Here is a 25,221-nt window from a genome sequence, read left to right on the forward strand (position 1 = left end):
TTAGATACAGAGTAAAGCTCCCTCTACACTGTTCCATCAAACACTCCCAGGGCAGGTACACCACGGGTTAGATACAGAGTGAAGCTCACTTTACAGTGTCCCATCAAACACTCCCAGGGCAGTTGCAGCACAGGTTAGATACAGAGTAAAGCTCCAGCTACGCTGTCCCATCAACCACTCCCAGGGCAGGTACAGCACGGGTTTGATACAGAGTAAAGCTCCCTCTACACTGTCCCATCAAACACTCCCAGGGCAGGTACAGCACCGGGTTAGATACAGAGTAAAGCTCCCTCTACACTGTTCCATCAAACAATCCCAGGGCAGGTACAGCACGGGTTAGATACAGAGTAAAGCTCCCTCTACACTGTCCATCCAGGGAGCAGAGGTCACAGTGCTGGGTGAAGCAAACGACTAACGAAGGACGTGAGAATATCTTGGTATCACTGGGCTCCGGGGGGGGAGTGGGACGGAAACTCATTGCAAACTGAGCTGGGAGAGAGTGGACAGCCCCACAGTGGAACGCAGAGGGCAATGACTCCTGGAACGGCAGCCCTGATCAGCAGCCACAGGAGGCCCTGCGCAACGGCCCAAGGGTTAGCATCAGGGGACCCTCGAAATCTGGAGGCGTCTGCGTGAGAAACAGCAGCCCCAGCCAGCTGTGATGCTGGCTGTTTAAATTTAGCTCGCAACTCGGGAAAGAAATACTGGACCTTCGAAGGTTCCAACTTTTAATCGGAGTGCGGGAACAGAAAGACCCGACGGTTAACATGCGCGTGTCTTTGGAGGTGGCAGGACAAGCAGAGAAGGCCGTTAAAAAAGCATGTGGGCTCCTGGGCTTCATAAACAGAGGCATCGAGCACTAATGCAAGGAAATTATGTTAAACTATTATAAAACACTGGTTGTGCCTCAGCTGGTGTATTGTGTTTAATTCTGGGCACCGCACTTTAGGAAGGATGTCAAGTCCTTGGAGAGGGTGCGGAAACATAGAAACATAGAAGATAGGAGCAGGAGTAGGCCATTCGGCCCCTCGAGCCTGCTCCGCCATTCAATGTGACCATGGCTGATCATCCAAATTCAGTACCCTGTCCCTGCCTTCTCCCCATGTCCCTTGATCCCTTTAGCCTCAAGAAATATATCCAACTCCTTCTTGAATATATTTAATGAATTGGCCTCCACCGCCTTCTGTGGTAGAGAATTCCATAGGTTCACCACTCTCTGGGTGAAGAAATTCCTCCTCATTTCAGTCCTAAATGGCTTACCCCTTATCCTTAGACTATGACCCCTGGTTCTGGACTCCCCAGCCATCAGAAACATCCTTCCAGCATCTAGTCTCTCCAGGCCTGACAGAATTTTATAGGTTTCGATGAGATCTCCTCTTAATCTTCTAAACTCCAGTGAGTATAAGCCCAATCGACCCAATCTCTCCTCGTACGTCATTCCTGCCATCCCAGGTATCAGCCTGGTGAATCTTCGCTGCACTTACTGGAATGTCATGATACGCGGAGAGACTAGAGACACTAGGGATTGTTCTCCTTAGAGAGCCGAGAAGGTTAAGGGTAGATTTAATAGAGGCGTTCAAAATGATGAGGGGTTTTGATGGAGTAAATGAGGAGAAATTGTTTCTAGTGGCAGGAGGGTCGGTAACCAGAGGACACAGAGCTAAGATAATTGGCAAAAAGCCAGAGGTGGGATGAGGAGAATTGTTTTTACGCAGCGAGTTGTTGCATCTGGAACGCGCTGCCTGAAAGGGCGGTGGGAGCAGATTCAATCGTAACTTTCAAAAGGCAATTCAAATACTTCAAATCAGAAATATTGGCTGGGCTGTGGGGAAAGAGCAGGGACTAACTGGACTGCTCTTCCCGACACAGACAGGCTTGGGAACGCTGGGTTCAATCGGGAACTTGCTGTCTCGGCTCACAGGACGGGGCCGTCGGAGGGGTGGGCAAGTGTGGCCCATGGCGGGGTGGGGGGGGGGGCATGGAGCAGAGAAACAGTCCACAAGGGTAATAAAATATGGCAATAGCAAAATACTGCAGATGCTGGAAATCTGAAATAACAACAGAAAACGCTGGAAACATAGAAACATAGAAGATAGGAGCAGGAGCAGGCCATTCGGCCCCTCGAGCCTGCTCCGCCATTCAATGCAATCATGGCTAATCATCCAAATTCAGTACCCTGTCCCTGCTTTCTCCCCATACCCCTTGATCCCTTTAGCCTTAAGAAATATATCCAACTCCTTCTTGAATATATTTAATGAATTGGCCTCTACTGCCTTCAGTGGTAAAGAGTTCCACAGGTTCACCACTCTCTGGGTGAAGAAATTCCTCCTCATTTCTGTCCTAAATGGCTTACCCCTTATCCTTAGACAGTGACCCCTGGTTCTGGACTCCCCGACCATCGGGAACATCCTTCCTGCATCTAGTCTGTCCAGTCCTGTCAGAATTTTATAAGTTTCAATGAGATCCCCTCTCATTCTTCTAAACTCCAGTGAGTACAAGCCCAATCGACCCAATCTCTCCTCATACGTCATTCCTGCCATCCCAGGTATCAGCCTGGTGAATCTTCGCTGAACTCCTTCCATGGCAAGAACATCCTTCCTCAGATAAGGTGACCAAAACTGCACACAATACTCAAGATGTGGCCTCACCAAGGCCCTGTACAACTGCAGCAAGACATCCTTGTTCCTGTACTCAAACCCTCTTGCTATGAAGGCCAACATACCATTTGCCTTCTTAACCGCCTGCTGCACCTGCATGCTTACCTTCAGCGACTGGTGCACAAGGACACCCAGGTCTCGTTGCACTTCCCCTTCTCCCAATCTATTGCCATTCAGATAATAATTTGCCTTCCTGTTTTTGACACCAAAGTGGATAACCTCACATTTATCCACGTTATATTGCATCTGACATGCTTCTGCCCAATCACCCAACCTGTCCAAATCATCCTGGAGTTTCTCGGCATCCTCCTCACAGCACACACACCCACCCAGCTTTGTGTCATCTGCAAATTTGGAGATATTACATCTAGTTCCCTTGTCTAGATCATCATGAATATATATTGTGAATAGCTGGGGTCCTAGCACCGATCCCTGCGGTACCCCACTAGTCACTGCCTGCCACTCGGAAAAAGACCCGTTTATTCCAACTCTTTGCTTTCTGTCTGCCAACCAGTTCTCTATCCAAGTCAATACCTTGCCCCCAATCCCATGTGCCTTATCTTTACACGCTAATCTCTTATGCGGGACCTTATCGAAAGCCTTCTGAAAGTCCAAATACACCACATCCACTGGTTCTCCCTTATCTATTTTACCAGTTACATCCTCAAAAGATTCCAGTAGATTAGCCAAGCACGATTTACCTTTTGTAAATCCATGTTGACTTTGTCCGATCCTGTTACTGTTTTCCAAGTGCTCTGCTATTACATCTTTTATAATGGACTCTAGCATTTTCACTACTACCGGTCTATAATTCCCGTTTTCCCTCTACCACCTTTTTTGAATAGTGGGGTAACATTAGCTACCCTCCAATCCATGGGTACTGTTCCAGATTCCATCAAATGTTGGAAGATGATCAGCAATGCTGGGGATTTATCGGCCTTCAATCCCATCAATTTCCCTAACACCATTTCCCTACAAATACTGATTTCTTTCAGTTCCTCTCTTTCATCAGACCCTATGTTCCCCGACATCTCTGGGAGGTTATTTGTGTCCTCCTTTATGAAGACAAAACCAAAGTATGTATTTAATTGGTCAGCCATTTCTTTGCTCCCCGTTATAAATTCCCCTGTTTCTGACTGCAAGGGATCTACGCTTGACTTCACCAATCTTTTTCTCTTCACAAAGCTTTTACAGTACTTTTTTATGTTCCCTGCAAGCTTGGAAATACTCAGCAGGTCAGGCAGCATCCGTGGAGAGAGAAACAGAGTTAATGTTTCAGGTCGATGACCTTTCGTCAGAACTGGAAAAATCAGGAAATGGAACAGATTTTAAAGCAAGTTTGGGGGCTGGGAAATGGGGGAGGGGAGGAAAGAACAAAAAGGAAGGTCTGCAATAGGATGGAAGGCAGGAGAAGTAAAGAGGTATTAAGAGATATTCAAGGCAAGAGGAGTTGATAATGGGACAGGTTAGGAAACAGGATGGCTCTAGATGAAGCGTGAATTGTCCTGGCAAAATGAAAGACAGCTGCCACGTGGGAGGGAAGAAAAAAGGCACAAACAGAAGGTGTGGATAAAAAATATATATATATGATAGGGGCCGAGGTTATGATCTCAAGGCAAGAGGAGATGGTAATGGGAAAATAAAATATGGTGATGTTTCCCGGCCGATTTTTCTTCGGTTTAAGATTCACTTTCGTATTCACCAGTTGTACACTTCGCGGTCCCTAAAGCTCATTGGCGATGTCAGGCGGTGATTCTTTTCCCGGAGAATATTGGACCTCTGGAAGAGGCCTCTCCCCGGAGATCACATGGTCCTGGGTGGGGCAGGGAGTGTCTATATCGTGATGCACACGGGATCGCAATTGTGAGGGACAGGGTGGACGGACCAGAGGGTCTTTCCCAATGCTCCCGCACGGTAATGGGGCAGACCCCGCCCAGGCCGCTCTTCCATTGTGAACACCACACACGCACAGAAATTTAAAGGGACCGCGCATTAAAAGGAACAGGCCTCGAAGAACAAAGCACAGCTTACAGGGAACATTGCTCTCCACCTGCCTGTCACTGAAAGAAAAGAAAGACAGACTTGCATTTATATAGCGCCTTTCCCGACCACCGGACAACCCAAAGTGCTTTACAGCCAATGAAGTACTTTTGGAAGTGTAGTCACTGTTGTAATGTGGGAAATGCGGCAGCCAATTTGCGCACAGCAAGCTCCCACAAACAGCAATGTGATAATGACCAGATAAATCTGTTTTTGTTCTGTTGGTTGAGGGATAAATATTGGCCCCAGGACACCGTGGAGAACTCCTCCCCTGCTCTTCTTTGAAATAGTGGCCATGGAATTGTTTACGTCCACCTGAGAGAGCAGACGGGGCCTCGGTTTAACGTCTCATCCGAAAGATTGTTCGTATGTTTGTATGTATGCCTCTACCCGAGAGACGGTTTGAAGGTGATTAGAGGTCCATAGTGGGGATAGTCCCCCGCTCACTCTACTCCCTACATTCCCTTCAGTGCTCCATTCAGTCCTGGGCCCATACCTCAGGGAGGAGGTCTCGGCCTTGGAGGGGGACAGAGCAAATTCACCAGAATGATACCGGGGATAAAAGGGTTAAATCACGAGGACAGGGTGCACAGACTGGGCTTGTATACCCTCGAGTTTAGAAGATTGAGGGGTGATCCAATCGAGGTGTTGAAGATGATTAAAGGAGTTGATAGGGTAGAGAGAGAGAAACTATTTCCTCTGGTGGGGGGAGTCCAGAACAAGGAGGCATCACCTTAAAATTAGAGCCAGGTCGTTCAGGGTGATGTCAGGAAGCACTTCTTCACACAAAGGGTGGTGGAAATCTGGAACTCTCCCCCCAAAAAAAGTGGTTGAGGCCGGGGGTCAATTGAAAATTTCAAAACTGAAATCGATTGATTTTTATTGCGTAAAGGTATTAAGGGATATGGAGCAAAAGCAGGTAAATAGAGTTGTGGAACAGATCAGCCTTGATCAGTAGGCTCAATGGGCTGAATGACCTCCTCCTGTTCCTATGTAACAGGCACAAACGGCTGAATGGCCTCCCCCTGTCCCTATGTAAAAGGCTCGAGGAGGCTGAATGGCCTCCACCTCTCCCTGTTGAACAGGCTCGAGGGGCTAAATGGCCTCCTGCTGTTCCTGTGTAATAGGCTCAATGGGCTCCTCCTGTTCCTATGTAACAGGCTCGAGGGGCTGAATGGGCCGCCTCTAGTCCCTATGTAACAGGCTTGAGGTTGCTGAATGGCCTCCTCCTGTCACTATGTAACAGGCTCAATGGGCAGAATGGCCTCCTCCTGTCCCTATGTAACAGGTTCAATGGGCAGAATGGCCTTCTCCTGTTCCTGTGTAACAGGTTCCAGGGGCTGAATGGCCTCCTCCTCTCCCTGTTGAACAGGATCGAGGGGCTGAATGGGCCTCCTCAAGTCCCTATGTAACAGGCTCGAGTAGCTGAATGGCCTCCTCCTGTTGATATGTAACAGGCTTGAGGGGCTGAATGGGCCTCCTCCTGTTCCTGTGTAACAGGCTCGAGCTCGAGGGACTGAATGGCCTCCTCTTGTTCCCATGTAACAGGCTCGAGGGGCGGAATGGCCTCCTCCTGTTCCTGTGTAACAGGCTCGAGGGGCGTAATGGCCCCCTCCTGTTCCTGTGTAACAGGCTCGAGGGGCGGAATGGCCCCCTCCTGTTCCTGTGTAACAGGCTCGAGGGGCGGAATGGCCTCCTCTTGTTCCCATGTAACAGGCTCGAGGGGCGTAATGGCCCCCTCCTGTTCCTGTGTAACAGGCTCGAGGGGCGGAATGGCCTCCTCCTGTTGACATGTGGAGCAGTTATTGCCTGTGACGCCTTATTGAGAATCGATTGTTATAAAACGGTGGGAGCCTCTGACTCAGGGCAAGCATCGCCAGCGGCGATCGACTAGCAACACTAAATGGGGAAAATCACAATCCTGGGACTTCGTGCACCTTGTAGAGTTACTCAGGCACTCTCTGACCCGCAATGGTCGGATTATTCTGGGCTGGGTTCCACGAAGGAGAGGAGCGACTCGCTGTGGAAGAGCTGCCACGGATTGAGGGCGGGTGAAGGAATAGAGAGGGGGGTTATCAGTTGATTTTTAAAGAACGAGATTCCTCACTCCTGGGTCAGCATTCGCGTGGTTTGTTTTATATGCAGGGCTCCCTGCTTCCTACCCCTCACAGACTCTGGTGTCCCCCATCTCTGAGCTGAAGGAACGGCAGGATTTCACAGGCATTAAGCTCCCTTCTTGACACCCTCCCCACCCAGCCCCCAGCCTCAAGTGTAGTTCCATGGCCTAGTGACCATGTGTGAGGGTGAACAGTGACCGCCGGCTGTTCAACCGCAGGCAGCATCATGTCTAAACAGAATCCGGTCCTCCACTCATGTTGACACACACACTCACACTGCACCAGGGTCAGTGCTGGGGCCACTGCTTTTTTTGATATATTTGACTTGGATATTGGAAGTGTAGAATTTCTCAATTTGCCGATGACACCAAACTTAGGGGTGTGGCAAACAGTGAGGATGATACCAATCGACTGCAACAGGACATAGAAAGCCTAGCAGAATGGGCAGACAAGTGGCAGCTGGAATTTAATACAGAGAAGTGTGAGGTGATGTATTTTGGCAGAAGGAACAGGGAGAGGAAATTTACACTTAATGGCCCAGTTTTAAAGAGTGTGCAGGGACAGAGGGAGCTGAAGGTGACGGGACATATTGAGAGAGTGGTTAGCAAAGCATATGGGATCTTGGGTTTCATAAATAGAGGTAGTGAGTACAAAAGTGGAGAAGTTATGCTGAACCTTTATAAAGCACTGATTAGGATACGACTGGAGTATTGCATCCAATTCTGGTCACCACATTTTAGGAAGGATGTGAAGGCCCTTGAGAGGGTGCAGAGATTATTTACCAGAATGGTTCCGGGGATCTTAGCTACAAGGACAGGTTGGAGAAGCTGGATTTGTTTTCATTAGAGCAAAGGAGGTGGAGGGGTGATTTGATAGAGGTGGACAAGATTATGACGGGTTTGGATAGGCTTGACTGGGAAAGGCTGTTCCTACTAGTTGATGGTACAAGGACTAGGGGACACAGATTCAAGGTTTTGGGCAAGAGATACAGGAGGGACGTGAGGAAAAACTTTTTTACGCAGCGAGTGGTGAAGACCTGGAACTCACTGCCGACGGAAGTGGTGGAAGTGGAGACACTCAATGTTTTCAAGGGGAGACTGGATAGGCACTGGAGGGAAATAAACTTGCAGGGCTACGGGGATAGAGCGGGGGAGTGGGACTGACTGGATGGCTCTACAGAGAGTTGGCACGGACTCGATGGGCCGAATGGCTCCTTCTGTGCCGTTATGACCATGAGAGAGAGTGAGTGAGACTTGCATTTCTATAGTGCCTTTCACCACCTCAGGACGTCCCAAAGTGCTTTACAGCCAAGGAAGTATTTTTGAAGTTTAGTCACTGGCATAATGTGGGAAACGCGGCAGCCAATTTGCGCACAGCAAGCTCCCACAAACAGCAATGTGATAATGACCAGATCATCTGTTTTCAGTGATGTCGGTTGAGGAATAAATATTGACCCCAAGACACCTCCCCACGGGATCGTTTACGTCCACCCGCAGCCTCAGCTTGACAGCTCCTCCGAAAGACGGCACCTCCGATATTGCAGCGCTCCCTCAGTACTGCACCGGGAGTGGCGGCCTGGATCACGGGCTCAAGTCCCTGGAGTGGGGCTCGAACCCACGACCTTCTGACTCGGAGGCGAGAGAGAGAGTGCGACCCCACTGAGCCACGGCCGAGGCCGGGGAAAGAGAGCCCTTCTCAATTCCACCCTGTCGTTGGGTGGGTGGGGGGGGGGGGGGGGGGGTGTGGTGGAGGAGAGGCCCGAGCGAGACTGTCGCACTCCTACCGTCAGCCTCCCCGGGGCCACCCCTGCGCTGATCATTCCGACCTCTCGAATGACCCCTGGCCCTCTCGGCTCAGCCAGCTGTGTTGGAGTGACTAAACCAGCATAGCCCTCAGGGTGGTCGATTACTCAGGGTTTGACTATTCCACTGGGAGCCTTGAGGTAATGGTGCATCACACTCCTATGTTTGGAGATCTGGCCTCGATTGGGCAGTATCCTGGGCCTCCTAACTGCATGCCAATTATGATCCCCGCCTGCTCTCTCTGAGTGACTTCTCGTGCTCTCACTGCGAGCGCTTGCACCCCCCCCCCACACACGCAGGCTCGCCCTGCCTGCTCAAAAGGGAATCGGAAGATCCTGTTCCTGAATCATTAGGGGCCTTTGAAGGTCTAATTCCTCGGGAGGGCTCAGCGAACCGCTCAGCCACTCTCTGCTTGCTGCACGCATTCGTCCGAGATCGGATCTACCGTCCTCCCTTGACCCAAGTCTAGTGACTCGGGCAGGGGCTCCGTGCCCTTGTGGGGGATCAGCTGCTGTTTGGCCACTTCGATGGGAACCAGTCTGCATTTCCCTCATCTCATTTCAAGCTTGGCCCTGTCCCGCGCCGTGGGTCTCTGTCCTTCCCGCCACCCCTCCTCAGGACTCTCAAACAATTAGCTGTGGCGGGGGGAGGTGGGGGCAGGGAATAAAAAGACCAGGGTCGACTGCACCTCCCCCCCACCTGCCCCCAGCCCAGACAGGAAGAGGCTTCCCTGCAAGTAATTTACTGCAAGGTTTATTTAGGGAGGGCAGGGTCAGATAGCAGTCACCATCTCTCTGCTCTTCCCCACACCACACACACACAACACACTTAAAAATAGCAGCACAGCTCATTCACTCCAATACCGGATGTAAAACTTACAGTAACACGTCTTCTGCCTCCAGTTCAGAGGCAGCTTATTGCAAATAAACCCTGAGCAAGAAATAGGTTTACTAAGGCAGCTTATTGCACACTCCACAGACCCTTGTTAATTGTACTTAAGTGATGTTTAGAAGTTGAGTGTTAATTTGATTCAGCTGCTGGGATTTAATTGGGGTCTCGCTTGCTCCCAAATATCTGGGAGTGGGCTGGGGAAGGGTTGCCAGCTGATCTTGGGTTGGGTGAGTGGGTGGGTGCACAGTATGCAATGTGTGCACTTTCGGTGTGGCCAATAAACAAAAGCTGCAACTTAACAAAAATACACCAAGTGAAACTTAAATTAAATTCGGATTTGGTTGTCGGGGGTGATGATGCAATCCAGTCCCTGTGGTCCCCACCGGTCGCGGACGGCCTCGAGCGCGCCGACGGGCACCCCGTGCTCCGTCTCCGAGGGCCAGCCGGGCACGAACATGGCCGCGGACGAGAGGCAGGGCAGTTGGGCCAAACAACCTCCCTCGACCGCCCGCTTGCCCGGACCAGTTGACGGCCGCTTTGGCCAGGCCCAGGAGCAGTCCCGACGAGGAGGTTCCCCCCCGACCCGCCCGCCCCCCTCCCGCACCGGGTGACCAAAGATCAGGCGCGTGGGGACTGAAGTGCAGCCACAAATAATGGAAGAGGGGCTGCAACCTCTCGCACTCCGCCTAGACATGGAGCACGGGCTCCTCCAGGCCGCAGAAAAGGCAGGCGGCCTGGGAGTCCGTGAACCGATTTAAAACCTTATTGCACGGGACAGCTCTGTGCAACACCCTCCAGGCCAAGTCCCCAATAGATAAATGGAGGACTCCTGTATGTAACGTGTGTCTCTGTAACTAAATCTTCTGATTAGGCACTTCACAGCCTTCCGGACTCAATATCGAGTTCAACAATTTCAGATCATATACTCGGCCCCCATTACATTTTTACTTATATTTTTTATCCACACCTTTGTTTTGTGCCCTTCCCCTTTTTTTCTCTCCCACATGGCAGCTGTCTCCCATTCTGCCAGCGCATTTCACACCTAATCTAGAGCCGTCTTTTGTCTCTTTACTCGTCCTATCACCATCTCGTCTGGTTTTGAATACCTCTTAATGTCTCTTCACTTCTCTTTTGTTCTTTCATCCCCATTTCCCAGCCCCCAAACTGGCCTTTTAATTTGCTTCATTTCCTGTGTTTTTTCAGTGCTGACGAAGGGTTTCGACCTGAAACGTTGACTCTATTTCTCTCTCCACAGATGTTGCCTGGCCTGCTGAGTTTTTCCAATGTTTTCTGTTGTTATTTCTGTAACTAAAGGCTGGTAAGCAAGTGAAGACTGGACTCATATTACTCTATCCGTTGTCACCCGGGTCTCCGACTTTTTACAAGCTTCACGCTGAATGCAAGTCTTTCTTTAAACGACTTATTTTGAAGGGCTGACGTCATGGAGACGACAGCAGCAAATTGCATTTATCTAGTGCCTCTGACGTAGCAAAATGTCCCAAGGCGCTTCACGGGCCATTAATCGGGCAAAGGTTTGACGCAGAGCTACATAAGGAGATATTAGGACAGGTGACCAAAAGCTGGGTCCAAGAGGGTGCTTTCAAGCACGGTCAGCCGTGCCTCAGTGGGCAGCACTCTCACCACTCCGACTCAGAAGGTAGTAAGTTCAAATCCCACTCCAGAAATTCAAGCCCATTATCTACATTGACGCTCTCAGTACCATAGAGCCAGAGAGTTACACAGCACAGAAAGAGGCCCTTCAGCCCATCGTGTCTGCGCCGGCCATCAAGCCCTGTCTATTCTAATCCCATTTTCCAGCACTTGGTCTGTAGCCTTGTATGCTATGGCGTTTCAAGTGCTCATCTAAATGCTTCTTGAATGTTGTGAGGGTTCCTGCCTCTACCACCCTTTCAGGCAGTGAGTTGCAGATTCCAACCACCCTCTGGGTGAAAAAGTATTTCCTCAAATCCCCTCTAAACCTCCTGCCCCTTACCTTGAAACTATGCCCCCTGGTTATTGACCCCTCTACTAAGGGGAAAAGTTCCTTTCTATCTACCCTATCTATGCCCCTCATAATTTTGTAAACCTCAATCAGGTCCCCCCTCAGCCATCTCTGCTCTAAGGAAAACAACCCCAGCCTGTCCAGTCTCTCTTCATAGCTGAAGCATTCCAGCCCAGGTAACATCCTGGTGAATCTCCTCTGCACCCTCTCCAAAGCAATCCCATCCCTCCTATAGTGTAGCGACCAGAACTGCACACAGTATTCCAGCTGTGGCCTAACTAGCGTTTTGTACAGCTCCATCATAACCTCCCTGCTCTTATATATTCTATATGTATCGGCTAATGAAGGCAAGTATCCCATATGCCTTTTTAACCACCTTATCCACCTGTCCTGCTGCCTTCAGGGGTCTATGTACATGCACACCAAGGTCCCTCTGATCCTCTGTCCTTCCTAGGGTCCTACCATTCATTGTGTATTCCCTTGCCTTGTTACCAGTACTGAAGCAGCGCCGCACTGTCGGAGGGGCAGTACTGAAGGAGCGCTGCAATGTCGGAGGGGCAGTACTGAGGGAGCGCTGCACTGTCGGAGGGGCAGTACTGAAGGAGCGCTGCAATGTCGGAGGGGCAGTACTGAGGGAGCGCTGCACTGTCGGAGGGGCAGTAATGAGGGAGCGCCGCAGTGTCGGAGGGGCAGTACTGAGGGAGCGCTGGACTGTCGGAGGGGCAGTACTGAGGGAGCGCTGTACTGTCGGAGGCAGTACTGAGGGACTGCTGCACTGCCGGAGGGGCAGTACCGAGGGTGCGCCGCACTGTCGGAGGGGCAGTACTGAGGGTGTGCCGCACTGTCGGGGGGGCAGTACTGAATGAGCGCCGCACTGTCGGAGGGGCAGTGCTGAGGGAGTACCACACTGTCGGAGGGCTGGTACTGAGGGAGAACCGCACTGTCGGAGGGGCGGTACTGAGGGAGCGCTGCACTGTCGGAGTAGCAGTACTGAGGGAGCGCCACATTGTCGGAGGGCTGGTACTGAGGGAGAGCCGCACTGTCAGAGGGGCGCTACTGAGTGAGCGCCGCACTGTCGGAGGGGCAGTACTGAGGGAGTGCTGCACTGTTGGAGTGGCAGTACTGAGGGAGTGCTGCACTGTCGGAGTAGCAGTACTGAGGGTGAGACGTTAAACCGAGGCTTCGTCTGTTCTCTCAGGTGGACATAAAAGATCCCATGGCACTCTTTGAAGAACAGCAGGGGAGTGCTCCCCGGTGTCCTGTTCAATATTTTTCCCACAACAAACATCACCAAAACAGACGATCTGTTCATTATCAAATTGCTGTTTGTGGGAGCTTGCTGTGCGCAAATTGGCTGCCGTGTATCTCACATTACACCAGTGAGTAAACTTCAAAATGTACGTCATTGGCTGTAAAGCGCTTTGGGACATCCTGAGGTCGTGCAAGGCGCTGGAGAAATCAATTTATCTTTTCCTTAAAGTCTATTCTAAAGGAGAGAGAGGTGGCGAGGTTTAGGGAGGGAATTCCAGAGCTCAGGGATCAGATGACTGAAGGCACAGTCGCCAATGGTGGGTCGATGGAAGTGGGGGATGCGCAAGTGTCCAGAATTGGAGGAGTGCAGCTGAGATCTCGGAGGGTTGTGGGCAATGGTTCCTTTAAGCTGTGCAGCCTTAAAGGGGCCACGCCTACCAAAAAATGTAAGAGGAACATTGGTTGTGGAGCTGGAGGAGGTTACAGAGATAATTCACTGCACTAGGAGTGTCAGCCTGCATTACGGGCTCAAGTCCTGGAACTCCCGAGTTTTTCCCTGAGGCAAGAGCAGCTACCAACTGAGCCAAGCTGACACTCTGGGGACGTTTGTTAACAATCACTGGAGTGTCCCCCTTTGTTTCAAAGTGTTACTGACTCAACCACAAAGCAACAGCAACAGCGGTTAAACTGATAGCTCAGTGGAGAGATCAGCAACCAGGGGCGCACAGAGCTGCAGGGACCAGCAGTCCATCCTTGACCAGTCCCAGGCGAGACCTCTCCTTTGGTGGCAGCAAGGTTGGCTCTGGGGTGGGGCGGAGGGTGTTAGAGAGAGGGGGGAGAGGGAGGTCAGGCTCCTGCTCACTGCCCACTCCTGAGTGACTGAGATCAGCTATACGGCTTCACATGGCGAATGTGCGTCTTAACACACATGCACGGACTAAGGGCAAAGGTGGTAGAGGTCAGGCAGCACATTGGCAGGAGTAGTGGCCGTGCAGTGGTTCCTGTACCCTAGTGTTATACAGTGACAGACCTGTCCCCACCAGTACTGTACCCCAGTGTTATACAGTGACAGACCTGTACCCACCAGTACTGTACCCCAGTGTTATACAGTGACAGACCTGTCCCCACCAGTACTGTACCCCAGTGTTATACAGTGACAGACCTGTACCCACCAGTACTGTACCCCAGTGTTATACAGTGACAGACCTGTACCCACCAGTACTGTACCCCAGTGTTATACAGTGACAGACCTGTACCCACCAGTACTGTGCCCCAGTGTTATACAGTGACAGACCTGTACCCACCAGTACTGTACCCCAGTGTTATACAGTGACAGACCTGTACCCACCAGTACTGTACCCCAGTGTTATACAGTGACAGACTTGTACCCACCAGTACTGTACCCCAGTGTTATACAGTGACAGACCTGTACCCACCAGTACTGTACCCCAGTGTTATACAGTGACAGACCTGTCCCCACCAGTACTGTACCCCAGTGTTATACAGTGACAGACCTGTACCCACCAGTACTGTACCCCAGTGTTATACAGTGACAGACCTGTACCCACCAGTACTGTACCCCAGTGTTATACAGTGACAGACCTGTACCCACCAGTACTGTACCCCAGTGTTATACAGTGACAGACCTGTACCCACCAGTACTGTACCCCAGTGTTATACAGTGACAGACCGGTACCCACCAGTACTGTGCCCCAGTGTTATACAGTGACAGACCGGTACCCACCAGTACTGTATCCCAGTGTTATACAGTGACAGACCTGTCCCCACCAGTACTGTACCCCAGTGTTATACAGTGACAGACCGGTACCCACCAGTACTGTACCCCAGTGTTATACAGTGACAGACCTGTACCCACCAGTACTGTACCCCAGTGTTATACACTGACAGACCTGTACCCACCAGTACTGTACCCCAGTGTTATACAGTGACAGACCTGTACCCACCAGTACTGTACCCCAGTGTTATACAGTGACAGACCTGTACCCACCAGTACTGTACCCCAGTGTTATACAGTGACAGACCTGTCCCCACCAGTACTGTACCCCAGTGTTATACAGTGACAGACCTGTACCCACCAGTACTGTACCCCAGTGTTATACAGTGACAGACCTGTACCCACCAGTACTGTACCCCAGTGTTATACAGTGACAGACCTGTACCCACCAGTACTGTACCCCAGTGTTATACAGTGACAGACCTGTACCCACCAGTACTGTACCCCAGTGTTATACAGTGACAGACCTGTACCCACCAGTACTGTACCCCAGTGTTATACAGTGACAGACCTGTACCCACCAGTACTGTATCCCAGTGTTATACAGTGACAGACCTGTACCCACCAGTACTGTACCCCAGTGTTATACAGTGACAGACCTGTACCCACCAGTACTGTATCCCAGTGTTATACAGTGACAGACCTGTACCCACCAGTACTGTATCCCAGTGTTATACAGTGACAGACCTGTACCCACCAGTACTGTACCCCAGTGTTATACAGTGACAGACCTGTACCCACCAGTACTGTACCCCAGTGTTATACAGTGACAGACCTGTACCCACCAGTACTGTGCCCCAGTGTTATACAGTGACAGACCGGTACCCACCAGTACTGTACCCCAGTGTTATACAGTGACAGACCTGTACCCACCAGTACTGTACCCCAGTGTTATACAGTGACAGACCTGTACCCACCAGTACTGTACCCCAGTGTTATACAGTGACAGACCTGTACCCACCAGTACTGTGCCCCAGTGTTATACAGTGACAGACCGGTACCCACCAGTACTGTACCCCAGTGTTATACAGTGACAGACCTGTACCCACCAGTACTGTATCCCAGTGTTATACAGTGACAGACCTGTACCCACCAGTACTGTACCCCAGTGTTATACAGTGACAGACCTGTACCCACCAGTACTGTGCCCCAGTGTTATACAGTGACAGACCTGTACCCACCAGTACTGTACCCCAGTGTTATACAGTGACAGACCTGTACCCACCAGTACTGTACCCCAGTGTTATACAGTGACAGACCTGTACCCACCAGTACTGTACCCCAGTGTTATACAGTGACAGACCTGTACCCACCAGTACTGTGCCCCAGTGTTATACAGTGACAGACCGGTACCCACCAGTACTGTACCCCAGTGTTATACAGTGACAGACCTGTACCCACCAGTACTGTATCCCAGTGTTATACAGTGACAGACCTGTACCCACCAGTACTGTACCCCAGTGTTATACAGTGACAGACCTGTACCCAGCAGTACTGTACCCCAGTGTTATACAGTGACAGACCGGTACCCACCAGTACTGTACCCCAGTGTTATACAGTGACAGACCGGTACCCACCAGTACTGTACCTCAGTGTTATACAGTGACAGACCTGTACCCACCAGTACTGTACCCCAGTGTTATACAGTGACAGACCTGTACCCACTAGTACTGTACCCCAGTGTTATACAGTGACAGACCGGTACCCACCAGTACTGTACCCCAGTGTTATACAGTGACAGACCTGTCCCCACCAGTACTGTACCCCAGTGTTATACAGTGACAGACCTGTACCCACCAGTACTGTACCCGTGTTATACAGTGACAGACCTGTACCCACCAGTACTGTACCCCAGTGTTATACAGTGACAGACCGGTACCCACCAGTACTGTACCCCAGTGTTATACAGTGACAGACCTGTACCCACCAGTACTGTACCCCAGTGTTATACAGTGACAGACCTGTAACCACCAGTACTGTACCCCAGTGTTACAGTGACAGACCTGTACCCACCAGTACTGTACCCAAGTGTTATACAGTGACAGACCTGTACCCACCAGTACTGTGCCCCAGTGTTGTACAGTGACAGACCTGTACCCCAGTGTTATACAGTGACAGACCTGTACCCAACAGTACTCTATCCGTGTTATACGGTGACAGACCTGTACCCACCAGTACTGTACCCCAATGTTATACAGTGATAGACCTGTACCCACCAGTACTGTACCCGTGTTATACAGTGACAGACCTGTACCCACCAGTACTGTACCCCAGTGTTATACAGTGACAGACCTGTACCCACCATAGAAACATAGAAGATAGGAGCAGGAGTAGGCTATTCAGCCCCTCGAGCCTGCTCCGCCATTCAATGCGATCATGGCTGATCATCCAAGTTCAGTACCCGGTACCTGCTTTCTCCCCATACCCCTTGATCCCTTTAGCCTTAAGAAATATATCCAACTCCTTCTTGAATATATTTAATGAATTGGCCTCTACTGCCTTCTGTGGTAGAGAATTCCACAGGTTCACCACACTTTGGGTGAAGAAATTCCTCCTAATTTCTGTCCTTAAAGGCCTACCCCTTATCCTTAGACTGTGACCCCTGGTTCTGGATTCCCGACTATCGGGAACATCCTCCCTGCATCTAGTCTATCCAGTCCTGCCAGAATTTTATAAGTTTGAAGGAGATCCCCTCTCATTCTTTTAAACTCCAGCGAGTACAAGCCCAATCGACCCAATCTCTCCTCATACGTCATTCCTGCCATCCCAGGTATCAGCCTGGTGAATCTTCGCTGAACTCCTTCCATGGCAAGAACATCCTTCCTCAGATAAGGCGACCAAAACTGCACACAATACTCAAGATGTGGTCTCAACAAGGCCCTGTACAACTGTAGCAAGACAAGTTCCTGTACTCAAACCCTCTCACTATGAAGGCCAACATACCATTTGCCTTCTTAACCGCCTGCTGCACCTGCATGCTTACCTTCAGCGACTGGTGCACAAGGACACCCAGGTCTCGTTGCACTTCCCCTTCTCCCAATCTATTGCCATTCAGATAATAATCTGCCTTCCTGTTTTAGACACCAAAGTGGATAACCTCACATTTATCCACATTATATTGCATCTGCCATGCTTCTGGCCAATCACCCAACCTGTCCAAATCATCCTGTAGTTTCTTGGCATCCTCCTCACAGCACACACGTCCACCCAGCTTTGTGTCATCTGCAAATTTGGAGATATTACATCTAGTTCCCTTGTCTAGATCATTAATATATATTGTGAATCGCTGGGGTCCAAGGACCAGTACTGTACCCCAGTGTTATACAGTGACAGACCTGTACCCACCAGTACTGTACCCCAGTGTTACAGTGACAGACTTGTACCCACCAGTACTGTACCCCAGTGTTGTACTGTGACAGACCTGTACCCACCAGCACTGTACCCCAGTGTTATACAGTGACAGACCTGTACCCACCAATACTGTACCCCAGCGATATACACAGACAGACCTGTACCCAGCAGTATTGTACCCCAGTGTTATACAGTGACAGACTGTACCCACCAGTACGTTACCCCAGTGTTATACAGTGACAGACCTGTACCCACCAGTCCTGTCCCCCAGTGTTATACAGTGACAGACCTGTACCCACCAGTACTGTGCCCCAGTGTTGTACAGTGACAGACCTGTACCCCAGTGTTATACAGTGACAGACCTGCACCCAACAGTACTGTATCCCAGTGTTATACAGTGACAGACCTCTACCCACCAGTACTATACCCCAATGTTATATAGTGATAGACCTGTACCCACCAGTACTGTACCCCAGTGTTATATAATGACAGACCTGTACCCACCAGTACTGTACCCCAGTGTTATACAGTGACAGATCTTTACCCACCAGTACTGTACCCGTGTTATACAGTGACAGACCTGTACCCACCAGTACTGTACCCCAGTGTTATACAGTGACAGGCCTGTACCCACCATAGAAACATAGAAGATAGGAGCAGGAGTAGGCCATTCGGCCCCTCGAGCCTGCTCCGCCATTCAATGCGATCATGGCTGATCATCCAAGTTCAGTACCCAGTACCTGCTTTCTCCCCATACCCCTTGATCCCTTTAGCCTTAAGAAATATATCCAACTCCTTCTTGAATATATTTAATGAATTGGCCTCTACTGCCTTCTGTGGTAGAGAATTCCACAGGTTCACCACTCTCTGGGTGAAGAAATTCCTCCTAATTTCTGTCCTAAAAGGCCTACCCCTTATCCTTAGACTGTGACCCCTGGTTGTGGATTCCCGACTATCGGGAACATCCTCCCTGCATCTAGTCTGTCCAGTCCTGCCAGAATTTTATAAGTTTGAAGGAGATCCCCTCTCATTCTTTTAAACTCCAGCGAGTACAAGCGCAATCGACCCAATCTCTCCTCATACGTCATTCCTGCCATCCCAGGTATCAGCCTGGTGAATCTTCGCTGAACTCCTTCCATGGCAAGAACATCCTTCCTCAGATAAGGCGACCAAAACTGCACACAATACTCAAGATGTGGTCTCAACAAGGCCCTGTACAACTGCAGCAAGACAAGTTCCTGTACTCAAACCCTCTTGCTATGAAGGCCAACATACCATTTGCCTTCTTAACCGCCTGCTGCACCTGCATGCTTACCTTCAGCGACTGGTGCACAAGGACACCCAGGTCTCGTTGCACTTCCCCTTCTCCCAATCTATTGCCATTCAGATAATAATCTGCCTTCCTGTTTTTGACACCAAAGTGGATAACCTCACATTTATCCACATTATATTGCATCTGCCATGCTTCTGCCCAATCACCCAACCTGTTCAAATCATCCTGGAGTTTCTTGGCATCCTCCTCACAGCACACACGTCCACCCAGCTTTGTGTCATCTGCAAATTTGGAGATATTACATCTAGTTCCCTTGTCTAGATCATTAATATATATTGTGAATCGCTGGGGTCCAAGGACCAGTACTGTACCCCAGTGTTATACAGTGACAGACCTGTACCCACCAGTACTGTACCCCAGTGTTATACAGTGACAGACCTGTACCCACCAATACTGTACCCCAGTGTTATACATTGACAGGCCTGTACCCATCAGTACTGCACCCCAGTGTTATAGTGACAGACCTGTACCCACCAGTACTGTACCCCAGTGTTATACAGTGACATACCTGTACCCACCAGTACTGTACCCCAGTGTTATACAGTGACAGACCTGTACACACCAGTACTATACCCCAGTGTTATACAGTGACAGACCTGTACCCACCAGTACTGTACCCCAGTGTTATACAGTGACAGACCTGTACCCACCAGTACTGTACCCCAGTGTTATACACTGACAGACCTGTCCCCACCAGTACTGAACCCGAGTTATAGTGACAGACCTGTACCCACCAGTACTGTGCCCCAGTGTTACACAGTGGCAGACCTGTACCCACCAGTACTGTACTCCAGTGTTATACAGTGACAGACCTGTACCTACCAGTACAGTACCCCAGTGTTATACAATGTACCTACCTTTACTGCAGCCTATTGTGATATGCTCAAAATGCTATAGTAAAGCACAACTTGGATTTTGAAGGACACAATCTAGATGCTGAATGGCTAGATGTTTTTTAACATAGCGCGACTCTGGCACACTTCCCCGAAATGCTAGTGACAGCACAGATTGTAATACTGTCGCGGTGGTCAGTTTAATTCCCTTCTGAATCAGTGCATGGCATTGGTGCTGAACAGTGTCACTATTAACCGCTCCTGTGTATGTTCAGCCTCAAACTCTGCACATCGAAGTTTCCACAGGAGCAGAGGAACTGCGAGACAAATAAACACCATCGAGTTGGCCTTCTATGAACCTGGTCGTCGCATTCCACAATGATAAGGCAATCAATCTCGAAATCAGTGAGTCTAGAAGTGACCCAGACATGAGGCAAGGAAATCCCCCAGTGGTGGAGAGCTTTGAGAAGCAGAGGTCCAAAGTCACTCATTCCTCCTGAGCTCGCGACACTCACCAGACGTCAAGTCTCAACTTGCTCATATTCTGTGTCCCAAGGTGTTATTATCTGAGAAAGATCGATTTAATTTGCATTTGAATGAATCAACACTATTTGCTGTCAATATCTCCCTAGGGAGCCTGCTAACTATATCGAGCACTCACTCACTGAAGTAATGGGGCCGATTTTCAGTGTGCCGTGAGGCGGGCTTTTAGGCGTGCGGGGGGCTAAAACCCTGAATTCGGGGGCCCCGACATCATCCCGCCCAAAACACGCGTCCACGTAAGTTTCAAAGGAGGCGGGTACCCGCCCCGCACTGGAACCCGCCAACCCGAGGCGGGAAGGGATTAGTGCCAAATAACTGCCTGTTAACAGGTAGTTAACAGGCAGTTTTTAGCCTAATCCCTATTTTGAGGGGTGTTGTGTGGGATTCCCGACGGCTCCAAACCACGCTAGGTTGGAGCAGGCGGGCCGTCGGGTTGAAGGACTTGGAGGGGTCGCGATGTCGGTGTTCAGGTGAGTGATGGGTGCATGATTGCAAAGGTAAGTGTGTTTGGTGTGTCTAAAGTGTGTAAAGAAGTTTAAATTACCTGTACTTACCTTAACAGCCTTTCTTCCTCTAGGTTTCGGGAGTCCATCACTCAGCCGGCACAGAAAGCAAAGTGGCTGCGATCTGTCAAAAGTGACAGCCTTCAGCTTTCATTGCCGGTGAGATTTCTAACTGAGTCTGTGTAGAAGGACTCAGGTTAGAAGTCAGACTGTCAGTGTTTGACAGCTTCAAACAGCTGTGAAACACTGATATTTCATCTGTCAAGACGTCTTGACAGATGAAATTTCAGTCTGTGACGTCACCTGTTGCCGGGTGGCCCTTAATTGGCCTGCTGAGCCCGCTGGGTGGGCTCAACAAGGTCAATCAAGGGGAAAGCTCGTGGATTGGCTGGACGTCGATGTAGGCGGGACTAAAACCCGAAAGTTGTAGTCCCGCCTCCTTCCCGACTACTGAATGAAAATCGACCCCAATAAATATTTCCGCACATTGGTTATGAATTTACCCTCCCTTCAAGCACGGGCCGTGTGCTCTGGTTTGCGTGGGTTTCCTCCGGGTGCTTCGGTTTCCTCCCACAGTCCAAAGATGTGCGGGTTAGGTTGATTGGCTGTGATAAATTGACCCTTAGTGTTAGGGGGATTAAATACGTGGGGTTACGGGGATAGGGTGGGCTATGTGTTGGTATAGGGGCTACGGGGATCGGGTGGGATATGTGTCGGTGCCGGCTTGATGGGCCAAAATGGCCTCTATCTGCACTGTGGGGTTTCTGTGATTTCTGTGACTGTTCTGGACAGGGTGAAACAGCGCGTCATGGTCAACAATGCCTCGTCTGTTTAGCATCCTAAAAACAGCAATCTTATCACCTCTCAACCTCTCTTTTCTGGTGAGAAAACGCCCATTTAATTGACAGTCTCACGGCAAAATCTTGAGTGTGGTACTCATTTGCTGTCCACAAGCCTTATTTCCTGTTGTCACACTCTTTGGTCAACAGGTTCCACTGTAAAATGCCATGTCGACATTTCCCATTAAATTTTCCTATGTCAACTGTCACAGTGTAGATGCCGGCTCCGGACACTGGGTGGCTCTGTGGAGCTAATTTCGGAAGTCTCGATCTCTCTCTCTCACTCTCTTTCTCCCCCACCCCAACTGTCTGCCAACTTGTAACAGATTTTTCTTGTCGGTAAATAGTATCATTGAAGGGAATTTGGGAAGCGGAGACTTGGCTGGAGCGTCGGGAGTCTCTCATCAACAGGGAGAGGCGAAACCGAGGCACTGCAGCGCCACCACTGGCAGCAGGGCGCCACTACAGCGTGATGTGTTTACATAGGAACATAAGAACATAAGAACATAAGAAATAGGAGCAGGAGTAGGCCAATTGGCCCCTCGAGCCTGCTCCGCCATTCAATAAGATCATGGCTGATCTGATCCTAACTGCCAATCCGCTATGGGGGAGAAAGTGGACACTAAAAGCTTGACAACAGGAAGGCGAGTAACATATTCCCCTAACAGCTCAAAACATTTAAATGTATTTTGTTTAAATTGTGAACGATATGATCCTGTTTATAAAAATATATATATATTTTTCTCCACGGTTAAGAACATAAGAAATAGTAGCCGGAGTAGGCCATACGGCCCCTTGAGCCTGCTCCGCCTTTCAATAAGATCATGGCTGGTCTTCGATCTCAACTCCACTTTCCTGCCCAATCTCCATATCTCTTGATTCCCCTAGAGTCCAAAAATCTACCTAGCTCAGCATTGAATATACTCAATGACTCAGCATCCACAGCCCTCTGGGGTAGAGAATTCTAAAGATTTACAACCTTCTGAGTGAAGAAATTCCTCTTCATCTCAGACTTAAATGGCCAACCCCTTATCCTGAGATTATATCCCCTCGTTCTAGGCTCTCCAGCCAGAGGAATCAATCTCTCAGCATCTACCCTACAATTCCCCTCAGAATCTTATATGTTTCAATGAGATCACCTCTTATTCTTCTAAACTCCAGAGAGTATAGGCTCAAACTACTCAATTTCTCCTCATAGGACAACCCTCTCATCCCAGGAATCAATCTAGTGAACCTTCGTTGCACCGCCTGCACACAAGAAAAATTAAACTGGGTGCAAAAAAAATGAAGGCCTGGGAACAGGGGGCCTCTGGTGGGACTGTCCCCCAGTGTGGGGCATGGGGGGTCACCTGATCGCCTCCCCACGGGCCCTCGAAGCCCAGTTCCCCCGCCCCACGGCCTCAGTCACCCGGCCCCAGCCTCGGCCTCGCTTCCTCCGCTGCTCCTTGGTTACGGTCCGCCGCCAATCCCGTCCCCATTCCATCCTCAGCACTCTTCCCTGCCGAGCCCGCCTACATGGTTCCGCTGCGCTAACTCTCCCTCCCCCCCCCCAAACACACACACGCACAGCCACAGCTCTCTGAACTCCTGCCAAATGCAGGGGAGGGGGGAACCAGCAGAGAAATCCCGACAGAGAGTTAGAAAGTAAAAGGCAAAAGAGGTTACATAGGATGACATAGGATATATGGCACAGAAACAGGCCATTCGGCCCAACCAGTCCATGCCGGTGTTTATGCTCCACTCGAGCCTCCTCCCGTCTTTCCTCATAAGAACATAACAAACAGGAGCAGGAATCGGCCACTTGGCCCCTCGAGCCTGCTCCGCCATTCAATAAGATCATGGCTGATCTTGGGCTCAAAGCCACTTCCCCGCCCGCTCCCCATAACCCTTCACTCCCTTATCTTGCAAAAATCAGTCTATCTCCACCTTAAATGTATTTAATGACCCAGCCTCCGCGGCTCTCTGGGGCAGAGAATTCCACAGATTTACGACCCTCTAAGAGAAGAAATTCCTCCTCATCTCAGTTCTAAAAGGGCGACCCTTTATTCTGAAACTATGCCCCCGAGCTCTAGATTTCCCCACAAGGGGAAACATCCTCTCTGCATCTACCTTGTCGAGCCCCCTCGGTATCTTATATGTTTCAATAAGATCACCTCTCATTCTTCTAAATTCCAATGAGTATAGGCCCAACCTGCTCAACCTTTCCTCATAAGTCAATCCCCTCATCTCTGGAATTAACCGAGTGAATCGTCTCTGAACTGCCTCCAATGCAAGTATAAACTGTACGCAGTACTCAAGGTGTGGTCTCACCAATACCCTGTACAGTTGTAGCAGGACTTCCCTGCTTTTATACTCCAACCCATTTGAAATAAAGACCAACATTCCATTTGCCTTTTTGATTACTTGCTGTACCTGCATGTTAACTTTTTGTGTTTCATGCACAAGGACCCCCAGGTCCCTCTGAACTGTAGCATTTTGTAATCTCTCTCCATTTAAATAACTCTATCAGCATAACCCTCTATTCCCTTCTCCCTGATAGGCTTGTCTAGCCTCCCCTTAAATGCATCTACACTATTCGGTTCAACCACTGCATATGGTACCTTGCATCAGCTGTGGCTCAGTGGGTAGCACTCTCTAGGTGGGAGGGGCTAGGAGTGAGCCAGGTGTTACTGGTTGCCTGATTGCAGCTGGGTGTTGGAGGGAGTTTTGTAAAAAGTTGGTGGTGGGTTTTGGGGGTTTTGTTTTCAGGTTTTAGAGCCTTTTTGGCCCACAAAAAACAGCCAGATGGCTGCTGTGGGGTCCGGAGAGCCGGGCCCCTCGGAGGACAGTTTTCCCGAGAGGAATTTAATTAGGGAAGAAACTGTGGTGGGAAAGGAAAAAAGGAGGCCCAAAGATTTGGGCCGGGACCCCAGGAGGTTTGGTAAAGAAAACACGGTGGTGGTGCAGTGTGAGGATAAGAAGATTCGAGCCTGGGATATAATCCAGGCGGTTCATGAGGACTGTGGCGAGGGAAGCTGCTTTGCCTGCCGACCAAAGCCGAATGTGGGATTTGAGGTGACGGTCAGTGGCCGTTGTAATGATCAGTAACCTGTCATTCTAGAATGGTACACTAGGTGGAGCTGTAGAGCTGTATGTCTATAACACTAGGCTACCCAGAAGGCAGTAGTCAAGATGGATGCCTGCATGGCTGCTGTACAGGTCCACATAGCTGAATAAATGACTTGCTCCAAGCTAGCTGTTCATAATAAGAATGTCTATTTATTT

Source organism: Somniosus microcephalus, chromosome 12 (genome assembly GCF_052327205.1).
Source record: "Somniosus microcephalus isolate GS21.2 chromosome 12, FLI_Smic_1.0, whole genome shotgun sequence".
NCBI lineage: Eukaryota > Metazoa > Chordata > Chondrichthyes > Squaliformes > Somniosidae > Somniosus > Somniosus microcephalus.